Source organism: Mustelus asterias, chromosome 14, assembly GCF_964213995.1.
Source record: "Mustelus asterias chromosome 14, sMusAst1.hap1.1, whole genome shotgun sequence".
Lineage (NCBI taxonomy): Eukaryota > Metazoa > Chordata > Chondrichthyes > Carcharhiniformes > Triakidae > Mustelus > Mustelus asterias.
In genome coordinates, this window is record NC_135814.1 from 75634193 (window position 1) to 75649184 (window position 14992).

Sequence of the window (14992 nt, forward strand, 5' to 3'; positions counted from 1 at the left end):
ACACTGTCTTTATATTTTAACATTGCTGTATGAAAGAATGAAATAAAATACAAATTGAAATATATTTAATAACGTAATTTACAAGAAATAACATCAAGAAAATGACTGAAAATATAGTTTAACGTGAATTTGAAAAATAAATCTTCATAAAACCTATTATCATTGAAGAACATTAGTCAGCCACAATCATGTGAAATGTTGTTACCTCTGCCACTGAAACTGGGTGGTGATAATATTTTTGCCCATTTGTTAGTCTGTCTGCCCGTAAGCAATATATTCCAAAAATTCATGGATGAATTTCAACTAGATGTCATTCACAGACAAGGTATAACCCATGGAAAAACTAAATAGTTTTGGCGAAGATGGAGCAATTTTACTTTCTCTTTTAGAATGTTATGGGTTGTTGATGATTGTCTCAGTTGCTGTGGTGGAATTTGCCACAGCTGTCAAAATGTGAGTAGAGTTATCAGAGCAGGTTGTTGGATGTGGATTGGTCAGAAGCCTCCTCAGTGAGATGGATGTGCTTAATAAAAATCTTTCTTTTTGAGCTTTATAGTTACAGAGCAACAGCCAGGCAGGGAGGAAGAGCAATTCTAACAACATTGAGTAAAACATAACATGGCAGAGGTACGCACTCTACTGATCGCCCTCTTTGACTGCATTCATCCTGCAATCATTTCTTGCAGACATTCTGCAGTGAAGTTTCCTTTTTAATTGAACTGTACTCAATGATTCTATTTTTGACAAGTAAAGTAACAGTATCACATTATAAATTTCGAGGAACATTGGCCTTTATTCCGCAAATAAAAGCTTTTCTGACATCTAAAATCAAAGCTTACGGAATGTGGTTTTTAGAACATTCTTGCACAGGAATTTTTGTATCATGCAAGATGGCATTCAACAGATATTTTCTTTCATAAGATATTGGCCTGTAAATTTCAAGCTCCGGGGCAGTGTATTTGGGAGTATTCAAAGATGTGTTGAGGAACTCCCCTCAAAGTTCTGAGGTAAGGGTTGCACAGCAATTGCCGAGGAAGATCAAGCTTCCATTGACTTGCACAGGGAACCATTCGAAATGTGATTTAAATTGCAAATTATTTTAAGAATATCACATGAAGTCAAATCCATTCCACTGGCATTCCAGCAGAGAAAAATAATTTTACGTGTAACATAAAGACTTCCCTGAAACTTAATTCTAATATGGCAGACATCCATATATGAAGAAGTTCCTTCTTTGCCAAAGCACTTATGGAAGCAATGTACGATTAAGTAGAATTTCTTCATATATGGATATCTACCATATTAGAATAATCTCAAATGACTGAATGTAGCTTTGGTTCCTCAGAAAAATACTTTGGGACCAATGAAAAACATACATGACACAATCCTTCCAAAAAAACTCTGGCAACATTTTGAAGCCATATGGGTTACATATTTCACTGAGCTTGAGAAGATAAAGTGCATCCTTCTGAATCATAACACAATCCTGACTCAAGGAGGAAACGACATTTGACAATGAGAATTAAAAACAAAAATACTGTTAAACTCCAAACTATGTGCAGTCAGAAAAAAAAACCTGAGGGCAGGATACGTTGCAATTTTGAATGTAGAGGTTAAATTACATCTGAAATGATTCAGACTCCACCTGTACTTAGTAATTTAACATCTTTTGTATTCAATCTCCACATATAAATTAACAACAAAGTACCACCAAATTCAATGATAGAAAAACTATCATTTAATCTGGTATCCCACTCAGGACAGCGTGACGCATGTTTTTTTTGAACAATTGATAAAATCAAGGAGCTACCTTGCATATCGGCTAACATAGAAGATAGGAGCAGGAGGAGGCCATTCCGCCCTTCGAGCCTGTTCCGCCATTCATCACAATCATGGCTGATCGTCCAACTCAATAGCCTAATCCTGCTTTCTCCCCATAACCTCTGATCCCGTTCGCTCCAAGTGCTATACCTAGCCACCTCTTGAATACATTCAATATTTTGGCATTAAATGACAGCATATTTAGAATGTACTTCAGCTTTCTATGACAGTCCCTGCCCAGGATAGGAATAAAACAAAGAAATACACTGCACAGTGTGGCTGCAATTCACCTGTTTACAGGCTACGTGTCCCGTTGGCGTGAAAATGGAAGAGAATCGCACTAACACTGGGAGAATGTCATGTGAGATTCACCAGATGGATGCAAATATATGCATCCCGCAATTCACGCTGACCAGCTTTGCTGTTCAGGGATTGTGGTCTCTGCGTTCGCAGACTAGTTCCCCTTTCCCTCAAAAACCAAAATGGTGCCCACCCCAACTCCTTTGCCAACAAGGGCAGCACCACCAATCCTTCAGCAAACAGGGCATCCTCCCCCACCCACTGCTCAAATAATGGTAACCCCCCCTACCCACACATGCATGAGGGCGACCAGACCCAACCCTCCCCCTCCCCAGCTCTCACTCAGCCCCCCCTCCTTCTCAGACCCCAACACAGGCTCACTTAAAGGCCACGCATCTTGGCAGTGCCAACAGTGCAATGCCCCCGACACCCTGGCACTGATACCCTGGCCTGGTGCCTTGTGCCCCAAAGGGGGATCAAGGAGGTAATTCCAGTGTACTTGTGCCCTCTGCTTTTGCCAGGCTGCAGAGGAAGGGTCCTCCAAGTTGGGTGGGCTTGGGCTAGGGCAAGGGGTTGACCTCGCTACTCTCCCCCAAGATGAGGGTCTTATGGACCTTCTAACCTTGGCAGAGCTGAAGATCATCCCTGGCATAGTGATTTCAGGCAACTCTGTGATCAAAATCTTCATCCTTGCCTGTCAGCTGTGACAATTTGAAGTTGCATGGTCACTTTAATCTCCATGCCCCCTGGACAGCTGGCAGGTTTTTAAATGACAACAGCACTCAGTTCTGCAGAAGATTTCCCTTTTTCTCTGTCAGAAGTTGCAGATGTGAGCAGACCCGCTTGAAGTCCTCTGCTCTGATAGACAGGAGATGTCAGTTTCACTGGGGGAGGAGTGATGGTGGTGATTGCCGATCTCCACAACTGTCACTCAGCCCCAATATATTCACACAGATTTTCTTTGAAGTCTCTGATCCTTCCGAGAAAGCTGAAATCTTTGAAACATAGGAAATGCAGGAGTAGGCCATTTGGCCCTTCAAGCCTGTTCGACTATTCATTTTGATCATGGCTGATCATCAAATTCAATATCTTGTTCCTACCTTCCGCCATATCCCATGATCCCTTTCGCCCCAAGAGCTATATCTAATTTCTTCTTGAAATCACACAATGTTTTGGCCTCAACTAGTTTCTGTGGTAGTGAATTCCACAGATTCACCACTCTCTGGGTGTAGAAACTTCTCCTCACCTCAGTCCTAAAAGGTTTACCTCTCTTCCTCAAACTATAAGCCTAGTTCTGGGGCAGGATTTTTCGGTCATGCTTGCCACAAAACCAGAAAACCCTGCCCGAGATCAATATGTCTGCCCTTCATCTGCTATAATGGGAAAATTCGGCACATGGGCTCCCCCAGTATCAGGTACATTCTTTCTGAATCTACCCTGTCTAATCCTGTCAGAATTGAATAGGTTTCTATGAGATCTCCTCACACTCTTCTAAATTCCAATGAATATAATCCTAACTGACTTAGTCTCTCCTCATATGGCAGACCTGCCATCCCAGGAATCAGCTTGGTAAACCTTTGTTGTACTCCCTCTATAATAAGGACATCCTTCCTCAAATAAGGACACCAAAACTGCCCGATACAATTGCAGTAAAACATCCCGATTCCTATATGCTATGAAGGCCAACATGTAATTTGCCTTCTTTACTGCCTGCTGTACCTGCACTTACTTTCAGCGACTGATGCATGAGGACACCAAGGTCTTGCTGAGTATCCACCTCTCTCAATTTACACCTAATTCAAATAATAATCTGCCGTCCTATTATTGCTACCAAAGTGGATAACACACTATACTGCATCTGCCATGCATATGCCCATTCACTCAGCCTATCCAAATCATGCTGAAGCATCTCTGCATCCTCCTCACAGCTCACCCTCCCACCCAACTTTGTATCATGTGCAGACTTGGAGATAATACATTTAGTTCCCTCTTCCAAATCATTAATATATAATGTGAGCAGTTAGGGTCCTAGCATAGATTCCTGCGGTAACCCACTAGTCACTGCCTGCCAATTGGAAAAAGACCAATTTATGCCAACTCTTTGCTTCCTTTCTACTAACTAGCTTTCTATCCATCTCAAGACACGAACCACAATTCCATACACTTTTTTACATAGTAGTCTGCTCATGAGACCTTGTTGAAAGCCGGCACGGTATAGGGCGGCACGGTATAGGGCGGCACGGTAGCACAGTGGAGGGCGGCACGGTAGCACAATGGTTAGCACTGCTGCTTCACAGCTCCAGGGTCCCGGGTTCGATTCCCGGCTCGGGTCACTGTCTGTGTGGAGTTTGCACATTCTCCTCGTGTCTGCGTGGGTTTTCTCCGGGTGCTCCGGTTTCCTCCCACAGTCCAAAGATGTGCGGGTTAGGTTGATTGGCCAGGTTAAAAATTGCCCCTTAGAGTCCTGGGATGTGTAGGTTAGAGGGATTAGCGGGTAAATATGTGGGGGTAGGGCCTGGGTGGGATTGTGGTCGGTGCAGACTCGATGGGCCGAATGGCCTCCTTCTGCACTGTAGGGTTTCTATGATTTCTATGAAAGTATAAATAAACCACACCCACCTTTTCTCCTTAGTCAACTCTCCTAGTTACATCTTCAAAGAGTTCCAATTGATTCCCCTTTGTAAATCCATGCTGATTTTGGCAGATTATATCACTGCTTGTCAAATACTGAGCTATGAAATCTTGATAGGACTCCAGCAACTTCCCTATTACCAGGTTAGGCTCACTGGTCTACATACCCCTGGTTTCTCTCTACCTCCCTTTTTAAATAGCGGGCTTACATTAGCCACCCTCCAATCTGCAGAAACCAGTCCAGAGTCCAAAGAATTTTGGAAAATGACCACCAAAGGACCTACTATTTCCAGGACCACTTTCCTAAGTACTCTGAGATGAAGATGATCAAATCCTGGGGATTTATCCACCTTCAATCGCATCAATTTCCCCAAAACCTTTTCTCTACTAATACTGATTTCCTTCAGCTCCTCACTAAAACCTGTTGCTCTCAGAACTTCTGGTACATCATTCATGTCTTCCTTTGTGAAGACAGAGGCAGAGTACAAATTTAGTTCCCCTGCCAATTATGGGTGTTCCTCATTATGAATTCTCCTATTTTGACCCTAAGAGGCCTATATTCTTTTTGTCAATTGTTTTCTTTTTATAGACCCATAAAAACTTTTAGTCAGTTTTTATGTTCCCCGCGAGCTTACTTTCATACTGTATTTTCCCCTTATCAATCCCTTGATCCTCCTTTGCTGAATTTTAAACTGCTCCCAGTTGCCAGGTCTATTGCATTTTCTTGCCAATTTGTATGGAATAAAAGATCTGTGAATGAGGACTTTTTAAAATTCATTTGTGGGACAAGGTCGTCGCTGGCTGCCGTGTTTATTGTCCATCCCCAGTTGCCCTTGAGAAGGTGGTGGTGAGCTGTCTTCTTGAATCGCTGCAGTCCATGTGCTGAGGGTTGACCCACAATACCATTCGGGAGGTAATTCCAGGATTTTGACCCAGCGACAGCGAAGGAATGGCGATGCATTTCCAAATCAGGACAGGCTTGGAGGGGAACTTGCAGGTGATGGTCTTCCCATTTATCTGTTTCCCTTGTCCTTCTAGATGGAAGCGGGTGTGGGTTTCGAAGGTGCTGTCTAAGGATCTTTTTTGAATTGCTGCAGTGCATCTTGTAGATAGTACACACTGCTGCTATTGAGCGTCAGTGGTGGAGGGAGTGGATGTTTGTAGATGTGGTGCCAATCAAGCGGGCTGCTTTATCCTGGATGGTGTCAAGCTTCTTGAGTGTTGTTGGAGCTGCACCCATCCAAGCAAGTGGGGAGTATTCCATCACACTCCTGACTTGTAGATGGTGGATAGGCTTTGGGGAGTCAGGAGGTGAATTATTCTCCACAGTATTCCTAGCCGCTGACCTGCTCTTGTAGCCAGTGTTTATGTGGCGAGTCCAGTTGAGTTTCTGGTCATTGGTAACCCCAAAGATGTTGACAGTGGGGGATTCAGTGATGGTAACACCATTGCATTCCAGGGGCAGTGGTTAGGGTATCTCTTATTGGTGATGGTTATTGCCTGGCATTTGTGTGGTGCGAATGTTACTTGCCACTTGTCAGCCCAAGCCTGGATATTGTCCAGATCTTGCAGCATTTGAACATGAACTGCATCAGCATCTGAGGAGTTGTGAATGGTGCTGAATATTATGCAATCATTGGCCAACATTCCTACTTCTGGCCTTATGAAGCAGCTGAAGATGGTTGGGCCTAGCACACTACCTGAGGGACTCCTGCAGAGATGTCCTGGAGCTTAGATGACTGACCCTCCACAACCGCAACCATCTTCTTATGTGCCAGATATGACTCCAACCAGTGGAGAGTTTGCCAACTGTTACCCATTGATTCCAGTTTTGCTGAGCTCCTTGATGCCACATTCGGTCTAATATGGCATTGATGTCAAGGGCTATCACTCTCACCTCACCTCTGGAATTCAGCTCTTTTGTCCATGTTTGAACCAAGGCTGTAATGAGGTAAGGAACTGAGTGACCCTGGCAAAACCCAAACTGGGTGTCACCGAGCAGGTTATTGTTGAGCAGGTGCTGCTTGATAGCTAGCTGTTGATGATCCCTTCATCACTTTACTGATGATTGAGAGTAGACTGATTGGGTGGTAATTGGCAGGGTTGCATTTGTCATGCTTGTTGTGTACAGGACATACCTGGGCAATTTTCCACATTGTTGGGTAGATGCCAGTGTTGTAACTGTACTGGAAGAGCTTGGCTAAGGGAGCGGCAAGTTCTGGAGTACAAGTCTTCAGTACTATTGCCGGAATGTTATCAGGGCCCATTTCCTTTGCAGTACCCAGTGCCTCCAACCGTTTCTTGGTATCACGTCGAGTGAATCAAATTGGCTGGAGACTGGCATCTGAGATGCTGGGGACCACTGGAGGATGTCACTTATTCCCTTTGAAGAAACCACAGCTGTCAATTTGGCTTATGGTCTTTTAAACATTGCAATTAGGAACAATAAGTGTGATGGGAAAGATAAATAAACACTGCTGACTGGAGGCTGAATAGAAATAAAGTGAGCTGTCAACCAAAGCCTATTTCAAAGAACTGCACTATGAAATTGAAAGAGGTCAAAGGTTTTCAATGTGTTAGAAAGAGCTTCAGACTTCAAATAAAGCTGTTTAAGCACCCACCCCTCTATACAGTTAAATTGACATCTTCTATCAGAGGACTTTTGCTCACACCTGCAAATTCTGACAGTAAGAAGGGGAAATCCCTGCAGCAGAATGGAGCGCTGCTGTGATTTAAAAGCCTTGACGTGGAGATGCCGGCGTTGGACTGGGGTAAGCACAGTAAGAAGTCTCACAACACCAGGTTAAAGTCCAACAGGTTTATTTGGCAGCACAAGCTTTCGGAGCACTGCTCCTTCATCATTTAAAAGCCTGCCAGCTGTCCGGGGACATGGAGATTATAGTCAAAAGGCCACTTCAAATCTTCGCAGTTAATAGGCAGGAGTGACGATATTGATCACAGAGCTGCCTGAAATCACCATGCCAGGGGTGATATTCTGGGGCAGTCCAGCTTTGACCTGTATTTTCAGTGGTGGGTTGGAGGAGGATGCACCTCTTTGCTGAGAGGCTAGTGCTACTCCCCTTTCATTTTTCCAGCCTTTGTACCTCCAGGACCCAGCCCGTTTTCAGCTTCAAATCTTGGGCGAGATTCTCTGGCCTGCCCTCAGTGTTTTTCTTGTCGGCAGGAGGTGGCACACCATTCGCTGGTGGTGGGATCTTCTGGTCCCGCCGCTGTCAGTGGGAATTCCCATTGAAGCCACCCCATGCTGGCAGGAAACCCGCAGCAGGGAGTGCGCCACTGGTTGGACTGGAGGATCTTTCAGGTGCTTTCACCTGAACCATTCACCAGTGCAGGTACACTCACCTCAATGGGATATGTTAGTGGTCAGGTTTCTGGGATACTTTCTGGTGAGCATCACAAAGGTGCATATCAGGTTAGCCAGTATTTGGAGTACCACTGGCTCCTCGGAACCAGCTGCCCCGAAGGCAGATGTTGATCCTCTAGAAAAGCTCATCCCGCCACTGCTACAGAAGGGTGTCCAGAACTGTCCTGCAACTACAGGGCCATCTGGAGGAGACCACCAGCCACTTGTCACAGGAGATGGTGCCGGGAATGCATGCAACCCAGGCCAACACTGCAAGGGTGGTGGCTAAATGGAGAGACTGGGGCAAGTAGTCCAAGCAATGTCTGGCGATATCCAAGGCCTGGCTTAATCTGTGCCCTCCATTGCTGAGGGACAAGACTGCATGCATGTCCAGGTTTTTCCCTGGTATGTGCAGTATTGGTCCCCTTATATGAGGAAGGATATATTGGCATTGGAGGGAGTGCAGAGAAGGTTCACCAGGTTGATACCGGAGATGAGGGGTTTGGATTATGAGGAGAGGCTGAGGAGATTGGGTTTGTACTCGTTGGAGTTTAGAAGGATGAGGGGGGATCTTATGGAGACTTATAAGATAATGCGGGGGCTGGATAGGGTGGAGGCGGAGAGATTCTTTCCACTTAGTAAGGAAGTTAAAACTAGAGGACACAGCCTCAAAATAAAGGGGGGTCGGTTTAAGACAGAGTTGAGGAGGAACTTCTTCTCCCAGAGGGTGGTGAATCTCTGGAATTCTCTGCCCACTGAGGTGGTGGAGGCTACCTCGCTGAATATGTTTAAAGCGCGGATGGATGGATTCCTGATCGGTAAGGGAATTAAGGGTTATGGGGATCAGGCGGGTAAGTGGTACTGATCCACGTCAGATCAGCCATGATCTTATTGAATGGCGGGGCAGGCTCGAGGGGCTAGATGGCCTACTCCTGCTCCTATTTCTTATGTTCTTATGTCAAAGGACCAGATGGACATTGCAGCAGCGCTCCAGAGCTTGGCCCAGTCACACCGGACCATGGCTGAGGGCATTTTCCATATTGTTCAGACCATGGAGGGCATCGCCAGATGACATTGAGGCATCTGGAGCTCACTCCAGCAGCCCCTCTGTCCCATGGGACATCTATCACCCCTGAGGGAGGAGGAGGCACAGGAGCTCCGCTTTCCATCATGAGACGTGGCATTCTCCAACCCTTCTGAATCCCCCCACCCATTCTGATACCAGCGCATCCAGTGGGAATTGGGAAGTACAGAATGACATGACATCAGCAGTGACACCCAAGAGTCCGCCAGGCCCCTCCAGGTCCAGACCCTCCAGAGGCTGTACACTTTCACAATTAGAACGAGTTTCTCTTCGAGTCCAAGTAGCCTTTCACTTTGTGCAGTCACCCTCGTCAGTGGGGAATGGAGTTGGACAGCTCTTCTGTCTCCAGCTCAGAACCCATCAGCTCACAGGCCGGACTGACTTACCCTTAAATAGAAGACCTTATGAGTTAGACTTAGACATGCCACTTCACAACAGTAGTTAACTGCAGAAATTCTGTCCCTTTCCTAACACCCCCACCCCCCAATGACCTTTGGAGGAGGGGAGGGGGAGCACATAAAGGGGTAGAGGGGACAAGGGAGGAAGGCAAGAAGCAGGGGGGACAAGGAGGAGGGCAATGGTTAGGGGACAAGGGAGGGTAGCAAGAAGTGGGGTAAAAGGGATGTGGGGGCAAGGGTGGAGGGGATTGTGTTGAGAGAGGAAGTGTGGGGGGGGGGGTGAGTATGAAACCCATGAAAGGTGTGAGAATAAAGAGGATGGTAGGGATTGAGTTGAGGGACATGTCTCCATTCAGGCGGCAAATCTGGAGACAGTGGGAGCCTCACTGGTCCTCCAGCCCCATAACACCCTGGCCGCCATCTATCCAGCACCGCCAGCTGGTGGTTGCTCACCAGCTTAGATGTTCAGCGAGTGGAACACCCTCTTGTTGATGAGACGGTGCTCGTACAGTGACATGTGTGCTATCAGTCGCCCCCCTAGATCTGGGGCATCCCGGTGATGACACTGAATTCTGCAGCCCTGGTATCCCGGTGGGCCTGGTCCAGCTTAAAGCAGATGTAATCTGATGCCCGGACATTAAGGGCATCTATGACTTGGCGGATGCACCTCGGTATGGACGATTGCGAAATCCCAAACAGATCCCCACTCGCACCCTGAAAAGATCCAATGGCAAAGAAGTTGAGGGTAACAGTGACCTTTAAAGCCAACAGGAGCGGGTGTCCCCCTCCTCTCTTGGTGCCAAGAGATGGAGAACCTGGCACAGTCTTCATCTTCTGCGACAGAAGACTGTGGTCCAGCAGCTCCTCAAAAGACCAGCACCTCCTGTAGACAGGGTCTACAGTATCACTGTCTTCTTGCCCTCTCCTCAGTCTGATGGACAGCCAGCACCTTAGTAACTGCAACAGACCTCTGATCTTCCGGATTCGCCTTCTGTGCTGCAGGGTCATGCCTCGGCTGGCCCTTGGCCTCTCGCAACCTCCTGCATGCCTTGGCACCAAAGATCAGAACCATTGTGATATGGAATGGCTCCAATCTGAAATCTATTTTCAGTCTGTGAGGACATGGAAAAGAGACATTTTTCTAACATCCTCTCTCATCGCTATGTGGTGCAGCGGTTGGAGGATGACCAACCCTCAACATTGCCTCTGCACAGCGATGCTTAACAGCAGTGCTGTCCACACCACCCACCTTTGGTGAGGCTTTGCCCCCTCTTCTTACCTCATGGCCTCCTGTCCCCATCATCCTCACATCACCTTTTTGATGTGCTTAAAGTGGTGAAGACTGAAGGTTTCCTTCAGTTGGAGATATGAAGCTTGGGAGAAACTGTGCTGCACTGAGTGATGCAGGCACTGGTTCGAATACGAGTTTCGATGGAGCTCTTTTGCGAATTCCAGAAAGATTCCAAGAATGTGAATTTGATTTGATTTATTATTGTCACATGTACTGGGACACAGTGAAAAGTATTGTCTCTTGCACGTTATAGACAAAACACACCGTTCTTAGAGTACATAGAGGAGAAGGAAAGGAGAGGGTGCAGAACATAGTGTTACAGTCATAGCTAGAGTGTAGAGAAAGATCAACGTAATTTATGGTAGGTCTATCCAAATGTCTGATGGCAGCAGGGAAGAAGCTTTCATCCATTGGGATAAAGATGAGACATGGTTGTAGGTTACAGGAAGATATAGATGGGTTGGTCAGGTGGGCAAAGCAGCGACAGATGGTATTTAACCGTGATAAGTGCGAGGTGATGCACTTTGGAATAAGAAACACGAGGGAGTATTTAATGAATGGCAGGACACTGGGCACAGCGGAACAGATGGATCTTGGGATACTTATTCACAAGTCCCTGAAGTCAGCAGAGCATGTGAATAGGATAGTTAAGAAGGCAAATAGGGCACTTACTCTTATCAATTGTTGCATAGAGTACAAGAGCAAGGAGGTAATGCTGGAGTTGTACAGAGCATTGGTTAGGCCACAGCTGGTCACTGGTGTGCAGTTCTGGTCACCTCACTATAGGAAGGATGTTATAGCACTCGAGGGGGTACAGAGGAGGTGCACTAGGATATTGCCTGGGATGGAGCATTTGAGCGGTAAGGAGAGGGTAGATAGGCTTGGATTGTTTTCTTTAGAGCAGAAATGGCTGAGGGGGGACATGATTTGAGTTGTATTTGAGTTGAGGGGGACGGACAAGGCGAATAGGGAGCAGCTCTTCCCCTTGGTTGAAGGATCAATCATAAGGGTTTTAGGTTAAAGGACAAGAGATTCAGAGGGAATTTGAGAAAACATATTTTCACTCTGCAGAAATCTGGAATTCACTGCCTGGGAAGATAGTGGAGGCCGGAAATCTTACTAGCTTTGGGGCAGCAAGGTGGCACAGTGGTTAGCACTGCTGCCTCACAGCACCAGGGACCTGGGTTCGATTCCTGGCTTGGGTCATTGTCTGTGCAGAGTTTGCACATTCTCCCCGTGCATGCGTGGGTTTCCTCCGGGTGCTCCAGTTTCATCCCACACTCCTCCCACATCCAAAGACATCCAGGTTACTGTGGGAGGCGAGGGAGGAGATTGCGGAGCCTTTGGCGATGATCTTTGCATCGTCGATGGAGACGGGAGAGGTTCCGGAGGATTGGAGGATTGCGGATGTGGTCCCTATATTCAAGAAAGGGAACAGGGACAGCCCGGGAAATTACCGACCGGTGAGTCTAACCTCAGTGGTTGGTAAGTTGATGGAGAGGATCCTGAGAGACAGGATTTATGATCATCTAGAGAAGTTTAGTATGATCAAAAGTAGTCAGCACGGCTTTGTCAGGGGCAGGTCGTGCCTTACGAGCCTGGTTGAGTTCTTTGAAAATGTGACCAAGCACATTGACGAAGGAAGAGCGGTGGATGTGGTCTATATGGACTTCAGCAAAGCGTTCGATAAGGTCCCCCATGCAAGACTTCTTGAGAAAGTGAGAGGGCATGGGATCCAAGGGGCTGTTGCCTTGTGGATCCAGAACTGGCTTGCCTGCAGAAGGCAGAGAGTGGCTGTGGAGGGGTCTTTCTCTGCATGGAGGTCAGTGACCAGTGGAGTGCCCCAGGGATCTGTTCTGGGACCCTTGCTGTTTGTCATTTTCATAAATGACCTGGATGAGGAAGTGGAGGGATGGGTTGGTAAGTTTGCTGACGACACCAAGGTAGGTGGTGTTGTGGATAGTTTGGAGGGATGTCAGAAGTTGCAGCGAGACATAGATAGAATGCAAGACTGGGCGGAGAAGTGGCAGATGGACTTCAACCCGGATAAGTGTGTAGTGATCCATTTTGGCAGATCCAATGGGATGGAGCAGCAGTATAAAATGAAGGGTACCATTCTTAGCAGTGTAGAGGATCAGAAGGACCTTGGGGTCCGGGTCCATAGGACTCTTAAATCGGCCTCGCAGGTGGAGGATGCGGTCAAGAAGGCGTATGGCGTACTAGCCTTCATTAATCGAGGGATTGAGTTTAGGAGTCGGGAGATAATGCTGCAGCTTTATAGGACCCTGGTTAGACCCCACTTGGAGTACTGCGCGCAGTTCTGGTCACCTCATTACAGGAAAGATGTTGAAGCCATTGAAAGGGTGCAGAGGAGATTTACAAGGATGTTGCCTGGATTGGGGGGCATGCCTTATGAGGATAGGTTGAGGGAGCTTGGTCTCTTCTCCCTGGAGAGACGAAGGATGAGAGGTGACCTGATAGAGGTTTACAAGATGTTGAGGGGTCTGGATAGGGTGGACTCTCAGAGGCTATTTCCAAGGGCTGAAATGGTTGCTACGAGAGGACACAGGTTTAAGGTGCTGGGGGGTAGGTACAGGGGGGATGTCAGGGGTAAGTTTTTCACTCAGAGGGTGGTGGGTGAGTGGAATCGGCTGACGTCGGTGGTGGTGGAGGCAAACTCGTTGGGGTCTTTTAAGAGACTTCTGGATGAGTACATGGGATTTAATGGGATTGAGGGCTATAGATAGGCCTAGAGGTGGGGATGTGATCGGCGCAACTTGTGGGCCGAAGGGCCTGTTTGTGCTGTGACTTTCTATGTTTCTATGCGGGTTAGGTTGACTGGCCATGCTAAATTGCCCCTTAGTGTCCTGGGATGTGTAGGTTAGAGGGATTAGCGGGGTAAATATGTCGGGTGACGGGGATAAGGCCTGGGTGGGATTGCTGTCAATGCAGACACGATGGGTCGAATGGCTTCCTTTTGCACTGTAGCATTTCTATGATTCTAAATATTTGGATGAGCTCTTGAAACATTCAAGGATATGGGATAAGTCCAGGAAAATGGGATTAGTGCATCTTTACTGGTAGTTATTGTTGGTGCAGACTCGATTGGCTGAAGGGCCTTTTCTGCACTGGATGATTCTGAGGGAGCAGTTGGCAAACAGGGGCAGAGAGTAACATCCTTTATGGAGCATCCCCTGTGTGTCTCAGCGATGAAGCTGTTCCTGTGATTTGGGTTACCTAGCAGCACTTTGTTCAGCTGCTGCTGGAGCTCCTGATTTATGTGTGCACTCACCTTTCCAATTCCCCTCCCTCATCTGGTGTGGGAGTGTGAATGAAGGGAGTTCCAAGAGGTGTGCCAGTGTCCAGCACTTATGTCGGGTTTGAAGGGAGAGAGACCTTGGGTCAGTGACACTTGCTGTTGTGGGGCGAATTAAGAGAAGGTTGGCCTGAGTTGGGGGTTTTTGCATGAGAACAGGACTATGCTAGACTGTCAGTGGTTAACAGGCACAGGTATGCAGGGGTCCAGATGTCCCTGGTACATGGTTTCCATGGAGTTATAAGGTCAGAGCTGAGATAGAAGCCAAGCTGCCCCCGTTGAGACCGATAGCAAGACAAAAAAGTTTAAAAATGACAATTCATCTCCTTGCTCCCCTCGGATGCCTTGTTGTCAGGTCCCCACTTTTTAAGAGTAACACCAAATTATGCCTACATAAGTTCTGGCAGAGAGGATGGGTAAATATCATGTGACTGTTGCAACTGCGTTCAATTCCGTTAATGGAATTGATATGATGGGTTTTGCATAACTATCGGGGCCACCCTCAAATCTTAAAGTTTATTTATTAGTCACAAGTAAGGCTTATATTAACACTGCAATCTGTGTTATTCCCTTAGTCGCCACACTTCGGCGCCTGTTCAGGTCAGTGCACCTAACCAGCATGTCTTTCAGACTGTGGGAGGAAACCGGAGCACCCGGAGGAAGCCCACACAGATACGAGAATGTGCAAACTCCACAAAGACAGTGACCCAAGCCGGGAATCGAACCTGGGTCCCTGGCTCTGTGAGGTACTGTAGGTGAGACATATGCTGTCATTTGTGCCCTTGCA

The 14992-nt window shown here is 47.0% G+C and overlaps 1 protein-coding gene across 3 annotated transcripts in view; it reads right to left on the reverse strand.

Annotated features, from left to right (window-relative positions):
• The window catches only part of LOC144503784 (protein boule-like), a 196728-nt gene that overhangs the window by 96373 nt on the left and 85363 nt on the right, over positions 1 to 14992 (reverse strand). The gene's annotated exons all lie outside the window — the stretch shown is intronic.